The sequence below is a fragment of the Bufo bufo genome, chromosome 1 (genome assembly GCF_905171765.1).
Source record: "Bufo bufo chromosome 1, aBufBuf1.1, whole genome shotgun sequence".
NCBI classification, from domain to species: Eukaryota; Metazoa; Chordata; class Amphibia; order Anura; family Bufonidae; genus Bufo; species Bufo bufo.
In genome coordinates, this window is record NC_053389.1 from 778,323,438 (window position 1) to 778,333,898 (window position 10,461).

General features: G+C 42.0%; 1 non-coding gene across 1 annotated transcript; it reads left to right on the forward strand.

Annotated features, from left to right (window-relative positions):
* The first annotated feature begins 9,989 nt into the window (after positions 1–9,989).
* Positions 9,990–10,071, forward strand: TRNAS-UGA. The gene has a single exon. It is a non-coding gene; the product is annotated as a tRNA-Ser (tRNA).
* Positions 10,072–10,461: the final 390 nt, after the last annotated feature.

The following is a 10,461-nucleotide window of genomic DNA, read 5'->3' on the forward strand; positions in this document are numbered from 1 at the left end:
CTGGCCTGCTGGTGACCCTCAAAAACATTAGGAGCAAGGGCCTGCAGGTGACCCTCTAAAACATTAGGGGCGAGGGCCTACTGCTGATATGACCATCTAAAACATTAGGGGTAAGGGTCTGCTGCCGAGCTGACCATCTAAAAAAATTGTGGGCGAGGGCCTGCTACCGAGCTGATCATCTAAAAAATGTTGTGGGCGAGGGCCTGCTGCCAAGCTGACCATCTTTAAAATTTTGTGGGTGAGGGCCTGCTGCCGAGCTGACCATCTAAAAATTTAGGGGTGAGGGTCTGCTGATAAGCTGACCCTCTAAAACATTATGGTTGAGGGCCTGCTGGTAACCCTCAAAAACATTATGGGTAAGCGGCGTCTGCTGATCTCACCCTCTAAAACATTAGGAGCGAGGGCCGCCTAATAAACATGCTGATATGATGGAGGAGGAAGACGAGAAAAGGGAGATTGAACCATATACCCTTTTTAGTGGTGGAAGGGGTGCATGGGAATACAGTGTATTCAATACACGATAAAAGCCACATTTAGAGTGCCTTTATGTTCAGCCGCTTTCCACTGGTGAGGTAGAGAAGTCAGGGGCTATCCAGGCCTTTTTTATTTTTATAAGAGTCAACCGGTCAGCATTTTCAGTTGACCTCCAAGGCGTAGAGCACCAGTTCGTGCCACGTGTCCAGCTTGGACACCCAATAGTTGTAAGGCACACAGGGATCACTGAGGATGCTGACACGGTCTGCTACGTACTCCTTCACCATCTTCCAAAATGTTTCCCTCCTTGTGACACTAGGCCGCGCATCAGGTTGAGGGTGCTGCCCTGCCTCTGTTGGAACTGCTGTGTGTTCCCGTCTCCCCTCCTCGATTGGCCAAGGAACTACGTACTCTGCAGCCAGCGTTGTCAGCTTGAAATTTTGGGAGCAATTTTTCCACAAGGACATTCTGGTATTGCACCATTTTGCTCGTTCTCTCCACCACAGGAATGAGAGATAAGAAGTTCTCTTTGTAGCGGGGGTCGAGAAGGGTGAACAACCAGTAATCGGTGTTGGCCAAAATGCGTACAACGCGAGGGTCACAGAAAAGGCAGCATAACATAAAATCAGCCATGTGTGCCAGAGTCCCAACAGACAAGACTTTGCTGTCCTCATCAGGAGGATGACTCTCATCTCCTCATCGTCTTGCTCCTCTTCTACCCATCCACGCTGAACAGACAGAATAAAACTTCCATAGGTACTACCCTCTGTAGCGGAGGCAACCGTCTCCTCCTCATCATCATCATCATCATCCAATTTGCACTGAGAAGACGAACTGAGGGTGGTCTGGCTATCACCCTGTGTACTTTCTTCCCCCATTTCCACACAGCTGCATCTGTACTCTTTCTCTTGGAAAAATCTCTGTTATTGGATCTCTGGCTAGAAACTACAATCTGGCAACTTTAGTTTCAACTCGTCTGGGGTGCATAAGGTATCTTAACTTGTTTAGCCTCTGCAGCAGAAGGGTCTAGAACACTTTAATCTGGATTACCTTGCCGACTCTCAAGCTGTAGCTATGCAAATCCTTCTTTAGTTCTTCCTCTCTTTCATCTCCTGGAGCACATGGAGGTGTCAAAGGCTCCAGGGCCTGAAGCTGGAGTCTGGAGAAGAGGAACACATGGGGACTGCTCCTCAGTCCTGACCTCCTCCTGTTCTACAGCTAGAGTGACGGGAATCTTCTGTAACTAGGGTGGAACCAGCCCACACCCTAAGCTCCAGAAAGGGCTGGGCTAGGATTGATTACTCTGGCCTTGCCTGGCTCATGCTAGAACAACTGAATGTGCACGGTAACATTACAAACTTTGCAGATACCCTAAGTCTGGGGTACTGCAGATGCTCAACTGTATTTTGCACCTATACCATTGGGGGCCAGGCTATGTCCTATGGTGAACTGGTCTACTAATGTCACGGTCCCTCAGGTGACTGATGTCAGGAAATCAAGGAGATTGGCTGAGCATGGAGGAATCTAACAACTTGATTTCTCTTGATTCAGTGTTGATAGGGTTAATGACCACTTCCCTTTTCTCAGCTGTTGTTCAGTGGTCATCACTTCTACCCTTTATAGTCTCACCCCACCCTTCTGACTATGTGTTTGATAGCTTCATTTGGGTTTGGCTGAGCTGGTGTGAGATCCTCTCTGGTGTTCCTGTTCTTCCATCTTTACAGAAGTTATGTGTTGCGTTTGTTTGTATTTGTTATATTTCCTGTTGTTGTATCTGGGCCTGAGACAGAGACTTCCATTTGTCCATCTGGGGAGGAATGGGTTGTTTTTGGTCCTATACTTATTTCAGGGCCTTATAGGGAAATCAGGGCCTAGGTATCCTGCTTATGAATAATTCTACCTTCAAGGTCTATTCATATTAATAGGTAGTAAAGGCCAGGATTAGGGTTGTCTAGGAGGTGACCTGTTTCTTCCCTAGTTTCCAGGCCCAGTTACTGTTCCCCTTCCCTCCTGTCTTCAGTGTGGAGTATCCCCCCCCCCCCCCACGCACACACACTGATCGTGACAACTAAGCTTGCATCAGTCAATATGGTCTTTTTATTTTAGTGATCATATTGTACAGTTAGATAATCCTATAAAATAATTAATTATTTCAATGAAAGTTAATTATCCGTCCTGCTATTTTCTACCTCTCAAAGGACACAATTTCTAAATCACATCAACATTATATAAAAGGCTTTCCCAAACCAGGAGAGAAAGACAAAGAAACAGACATCTCTAGGTGATTTTTTTGGAACTTCATTGAAATTGCAGGGAATAGATAAGAGGAATGACTGGGAACCGCATGTGAAATGGAGGTGGTATTGTAAAGCCAGTTGGGGAACTCATTTAGGCCTGGTTGTGCAATCTTTAGATAAGGTCAGTATTTTTTGTTTGTTGTTTTAATTATGTTTGTAGTTAGTACTGAATCATCAGCAGAATGGAGAGCACAGGTCCATGACCTGAAGCTGAAGAGATGTTGGTTGATGTAGCAATACAATGACTCAAAGTGCACATGTAAATCAACTAAAGAATGATTGAAAAATAAGTTTTACGTTTTGGTATGGCCAAATAAGAACCCTGACTTAAGCCTTATGGAGATGTTGCGACATGACCAGAAGAGGGCTGTGCACACAAGGAACACCAGAAATATTGATGATCTCTAGCACATTTACAGTGAGGAATAGTCCAAAGTTCTGCCTTAAGGTTGTACAAATATAATGTTTAGCTACAGGTGACGTTTGGTGAAGGTAATTAGTGACAAAGGGGAATCTATAAGTTATTAAAATCAAGGTTTCACTTACCTTTTCTTCCTGCACTGTGAATGCTTACTCACAGTTTCGGACTGGGCTGTCTAGGACCCACCAGTAAAATTTATTTTGGGGCCCCACCATACAGATATATTCAAATATTATATGTTAAACAGCAGCATACAGCAGCAAGATGCTACAAGATGATTGATTATGGGGTCCCTGCAGCAACTTTGAGAAGGCAGGTCTCTGGGAAAGGAGAATACTGACTGCCCTGCCTCTGTACGTATAAGTCATCTCAGCCACCTAATCATGTCAATAATAATAAAATGGGTAGTTTCTTAAAAATTCTACCCAGTTTTTTATATAAACTTAGGCTGATTGAGGTGCTGTACACTGCCTATCTATATGTAGTGCAGTAAGTCTATTGTGTTATGTGACATTTGTGCAAGGGGTGGAAGACAAGGGGCCCACCTTGCTCAGGAGCCCACTGGGGGATTCACCTGTACCACTGTGGGCCAGTCCAAGCCTGATTACTCAATGTTCTCAGTAAAATACATGAACTTAAATACATGCTTATGTGTTATTATGTGGGGATCAGGAGTGCAGGGCAGGCCAGACAGGTGCTGGTAGTGGGAGACTCAATTATTAGGGGTACAAATAGAGTGATCTGTCACAAAGACCGGGATCGTCGAATGGTGTGTTGTCTTCCTGGCACTTGAGTTCGACATATCGAGGATTGAGTTGACAGATTACCGGGAGGGGCTGGTAAAAATCGAGTGGTCATGTTCCACATTGGAACCAATAACAAAGTTAGAAGTAGGTGGAGCGTTCTTAAAAATCATAGGACGGTCACAAGCTCAGGGCAAGGACTTCAAAGGTAGTTTTTCCAAAATACTAACAGTACCCGTAGCCATACCAGAAAGGCAGCACAATATTAGAGAGGTTGACAAGTGGTTTAAGAACTGGTGTAGGAAGAAGGGGTTTGGGTTCCTGGAGAACTGGGCCGACTTCTCTGTCGGCTACAGGTTCTATCGTAGGGATGGCTGCACCTTAATGGGGAAGGTGCAGCTGTTTTGGTGGAGAAAATGGCTAGAAGGTTGGAGGAGTGTTTAAAATAGGGACTGGGGGGAGAATAATTACATTATAGGACAGGAAGATATTGCAGATAGAGACCTGGGGCGAGGTAATGAAACTGGGGGAGGAGTGGAAGGAGGCACTAGAACAGTTCATAAGGAAAGATGTCGGGAAAATAATATACAAAAACCTCTCAATTGTATGTACACTATTGCCAAAAACCTAACTAATAAAACTGGGGAACTAGACTTAGTGATGTGTGAGGAGGACTATGACATAGTGGTAATAACTGAGACATGGCTGGATGATAGCTATGACTGGGCAGTTAATGTACAGGGTTACAGTCTGTTTAGAAAGGATCGTCAAAACCGGAGAGGGGGACGGGTCTGCCTTTATGTAAAGTCCTGTCTAAAGCCCACAGTCCGAGAAGATATAAGTGAGGGACATGAACATGTGGAGTCACTGTGGGTAGAAATACATGGAGGCAGAAACACAAATAAAATACTGATAAGAGTTTGTTATAAGCCACCTAATATACCACAGAAAATCTACTAAAAACCAAATAGACAAGGTGGCAAATCATAATGAGGTCGTTATTATGGGGGACTTCAACTACTCAGGTATAGTTTGGCAAAATTAAATCTCATAAAGGAAACAGGTTCTTGGCAATAACCGAAGACAACTACCTTTCACAACTGGTTCAAGACCCAACTAAAGGGACAGCCATACTGGACTTAGTATTAACTAATAGACCTGACAGAACAACATATGTGCAGGTTGGGGGGCACCTGGGAAATAGTGACCAATTCTAAACTCTAATTGTGAGAGGTACATACCTTATGGGAATAAAATACTGAGGAAAAAGAAAAAAAAACTATGTGGATAATTAGAAATGTAAAGGAAGCGATAAACGACAAATAATCATTTAAATCACTAAAACAAGAGGGTAGTGAGGAAGCATTGAAAAAAATATAGTATGTAAAAGACAAATAAAAGCAGCCAAACTACAAATAAAAGCAGCCAAACTGGAGACAGAGAGATGCCAAAGAGAGTAAAACTAACCCTAAAATGTTCTTCAATTATATAGATGGTAAAAACTATAAATCGGAAGGTCTTGGCCCTTTACAGAGTGATAAGGACTGAGTTGCAGACAGCAATGTGGAGAAAGCAAAGCTATGTCGTGTATCTGGACTTCTCCAAAGCATTTGACACTGTACCTCATAAAAGGTTAGTATATAAAATGAGAATGCTCGGACTCGGAGAAAACGTCTGTAAGTGGGTAAGTAACTGGCTCAATGATAGAAAACAGAGGGTGGTTATTAACGGTACATACTCAGATTGGGTCAATGTCACTAGTGGAGTACCTCAGGGGTCAGTATTGGGCCCTATTCTCTTCAATATATTTATTAATGATCTTGTAGAAGGCTTGCATAGTAAAATATCAATTTTCGCAGATGACACTAAACTGTGTAAAGTAATTAACACTGAAGAGGACAGTATACTACTACAGAGGGATCTGGATAGATTGGAGGCTTGGGCAGATAAGTGGCAGATGAGGTTTAACACTGAGAAATGTAAAGTTATGCACATGGGAAGGAATAATGCAAGTCACCTGTACATACTAAATGGTAAAACACTCGGTAACACTGACATGGAAAAGGATCTAGGAATTTTAATAAACAGCAAACTAAGCTGCAAAAAACAGTGTCAGGCAGCGGCTGCCAAGGCCAATAAGATAATGGGTTGCATCAAAAGGGGCATAGATGCCCGTGATGAGAACATATTCCTACTACTTTACAAATCACTGGTCAGACCACACATGGAGTACTGTGTACAGTTCTGGGCTCCTGTAAACAAGGCAGACATAGCAGAGCTGGAGAGGGTCCAGAGGAGGGCAACTAAAGTAATAACTGGAATGGGGCAACTACAGTATCCTGAAAGATTATCAAAATTAGGGTTATTCACGTTAGAAAAAAGACGACTGAGGGGAGATCTAATTACTATGTATAAATATATCAGGGGGCAGTACAGAGATCTATCCCATCATCTATTTATCCCCAGGACTGTGACTGTGACGAGGGGACATCCTCTGCGTTTGGAGGAAAGAAGGTTTGTACACAAACATAGAAAAGGGTTCTTTACGGTAAGAGCAGTGAGACTATGGAACTCTCTGCCTGAGGAGGTGGTGATGGTGAGTACAATAAAGGAATTCAAGAGGGGCCTGGATGTATTTCTGGAGTGTAATAATATTACAGGCTATAGCTACTAGAGAGGGGTCGTTGATCCAGGGAGTTATTCTGATTGCCTGATTGGAGTCGGGAAGGAATTTTTTATTCCCCTAAAGTGAGGAAAATTGGCTTCTACCTCACAGGGTTTTTTTGCCTTCCTCTGGATCAACTTGTAGGATGACAGGCCGAACTGGATGGACAAATGTCTTTTTTCGGCCTTATGTACTATGTTACTATGTTACTATGTTATGTTATTAAATATTTTTTTTCTCCACTGTATTAACTGAGGAAAATAAACTGTCAGAAGAAATACAGAATGTAAAAATAAATTTCCCATTAAAAGTGCCCTGTCTGACCCAGGAAGAAATGCAGCAAATCGCCAGGAGCAGATGGTATACACCCTCCATATCCTAATAGAATTAAGTCATGTCACAGATAGACCCTTATTTCTGATATTTAAGGATTCTATATTGACAGGATTGGCGCATAGCATATGTGGGGCCAATATTCAAAAAGGGGTCAAAAACAGAGCCTGGAAACTATAGGCCGGTAAGTTTAACATCTGTCGTGGGTAAACTGAAGGTTTTCTAAGAGATGCTATTTTGGAGTACCTCAATGAAAATAAGCAAATAACGCCATATCAGCATGGCTTCATGAGGGATTGGTCATGTCAACATAATTTTATCCGTTTCTATGAGGATGTAAGTTCTAGACTTGACCGCAGCAAATCAATGGATGTCATATATCTTTACTTCTCCAAAGCATTTGACACTGTACCACATAAAAGGTTAGTATATAAAATGAGAATGCTTGGACTGGGTAAGTAATTGGCTCAGTGATAGAAAACAGAGGGTGTTTGGGTCACTGTCACTAGTGGGGTACCACAGGGGTCAGTATTGGCCCCATTCTCTTACATTTTTTTATTAATGATTTTGTAGAAGACTTGCACAGTAAAATACCAATTTTTGCAGATTACTCTAAACTGTGTAAAGTTACTAACATGGAAGAGGACAGTATACTGCTACAGATGGATCTGGCTAGATTGGAGACTTGGGCAGAGAAGTGGCAGATGAGGTTTAACACAAACTGTAAGATTATGCAAATGGGAAAGGAATAAGGTAAGTCACCCGTACATACTAAATGGTAAAACACTGGGTAACACTGACATAGAAAAGGACTTTGGAATTTTAGTGGACAGTAAATTAAACTCTAGAAACCAGTGTCAGGCAGCTGCTGCCAAGGCTAATAAGATAATTGGTTGTGTCAAAAGAGGCATAGATGCCCGTGATGAGAACATAGTCCTACCACTTTACAAATCGCTAGTCAGACCACACATGGAGTACTGTGTACAGTTCTGGGCTCCTGTGAACAAGGCAGACATAGCAGAGCTGGAGAGGGTCCAGAGGAGGGCAACTAAAGTAATAACTGGAATGGGGCAACTACAGTACCCTGAAAGATTATCAACATTAGGGTTATTCACTTTAGAAAAAAGATGACTGAGGGGAGATCTAAATATATCAGGGGTCAGTACAGAGATCTCTCCCATCATCTATTTATCCCCAGGACTGTGACTGTGACAAGGGGACACCCTCTGCGTCTGGAGGAAAGAAGGTTTGTACACAAACATAGAAGAGGATTCTTTACCGTAAGAGCAGTGAGACTATGGAACTCTCTACTGATAGAGATGGTGATGGTGAAAACGACTAGTGATGAGCGGCATAGGCAATATTAGAATTTGCTATATTTCACAAATTTTTGGCGGAATATTCATCATAAATTCGCAAAATCGAGAATTTGTGATCTCCAGTCATTGTTTACTTGATTGTGAAAATGTAATGTAATATATTCGGGATAAATTCGCGATAAATTCGCAATTAGAATATTCAACACTATTCACGAATATATAGCACTATATTCTAAATATTCGCGAATTCTCGAAGTGGCGATATTCGCGATTAAAATTGTTTACTTGATTGTGAAAATCGGCAATGTAATATATTTGTGATAAATTTGCGATAAATTCTCGATAAATTCGCGATTAGAATATTTAACACTATTCATGAATATAGCACTATATTCTAAATATTCGCGAATTCTCAAAGTGGCGATATTCGCGATTAAAATTTGCGATTAGAATATTCACACTCAAACTATAAGCAAGTTCAAGAGGGGCCTGGATGTCTTTCTGGAGTGTAATAATATTACAGGTTATAGTTATTAGATTTCTGGAGAGGTCGTTGATCCAGGGAGTTATTCTGATGAGAAAAAAAGGAAAGATAGCCAGCTCACCTCCGATGTCCAATATAGCGGTGCGCGGGGCGGACACAAGTCAGTCCGTGTAGTAAATTCAAATAGAAAGGAAGGCTCCAGCACCAAGCGTGGACGTTTGAAAATCCCAATCTTTATTCAGCAATGTTCCATAAATATACAGCAATCAGTGGCACCAGCTCCCGCTTAATCCCAGGAAATCAACGCGTTTCGAACAGTGGTGTTCTTAGTCATGTCAATGGGGTATTTTGGATTTGGAAACGTTAGCCAGGAGAGGCCCTGCTGCCGCTTTGTTGACTCTAGATAACTTCTGCCTGATCGCACATCCCTGTGACGTCCATGATCCATTTGGATATCTACTCTATCAACTTTCGATGTTCTTTTCTGCGCCTACCATGTTGATCACGATTATCGGCGAATCAGGGTTCCACGCCGGAGAGGGAGCGTGAGAAAGAGAGACCTCATCCAAGGGAGGTGAATGGCTGCAATGGGATAAAGCGAAAATGTGGGACAAGTTATTAAAGCAGAAGGATCGAATAAAAGGGCCAATTAAAGACGAATTTTAGAAATTTTATTCCCTGTCACCTATGCAGAGCAGGGGTTTATTCACGGCAAAAATTGTAAAATGTCAACCCAAGAATGTAACTGAAAAATTTGTGAAATTTATTAACCTGTCTACTAGGTAGAGCAGCGGTCTATCACAGCCAAAAATGGTTGAATGTCACCCGAAAATGTAACAGAAAAATTTGCGAAATTTATTAAGCTGTCATCTAGGTAGAGCAGGGGTATATCACAGCCAAAAATTGGTGAATTTCACCCGAAAATGTAACAAATTATTGAATTTTTTTTACCTGTCTACTATGTATAGCAGTGGTATATCACACCCAAAAATTGCTGAATCTCACCCGAAAATGTAACAGACAAATTAGTGAATTTTTTTTACCTGTCTTCTAGGTATAGCAGTGGTATATCACACCCAAAAATTGGTGAATTTCACCTGAAAATGTAACAGACAAATTAGTGAATTTTTTTAACCTGTCTATTAGGTAGAGCAGTGGTATATCACACCCAAGAATTGGTGAATTTAACCCGAAAATGTAACAGACAAATTAGTGAATTTCTTTTTACCTTTTTTTTACCGGCCATCAAATGTGCTGTGATGGCCGAGTGGTTAAGGCGTTGGACTTGAAATCCAATGGGGTTTCCCCGCACAGGTTCAAATCTTGTTCACAGCGATGTCTATCTCTGTTTACCCTTTAATAAAACGGGGGGGCATTGTCAAGCTTATGCTTGGCACCTAGGCTCCTGGTGGCATAAGAGTCTCCTATAGTGATTGTAACTTCAGCAGTAGACATCGCTTATCTAGACTTTAGTAAGGCTTTTGATACTGTCCCACATAGAAGGCTTATCAATAAATTGCAGTCTTTGGGCTTGGACTCCCATATTGTTGAATGGATTAGGCAGTGGCTGAGGGACAGGCAACAGAGGGTTGTAGTCAATGGAGTATATTCAGACCAAGGTCTTGTTACCAGTGGGGTACCTCAGGGATCTGTTCTGGGACTCATATTGTTTAATATCTTTATCAGCGAAATTGCAGAAGGCCTCGATGGTAAGGTGTGTCTTTT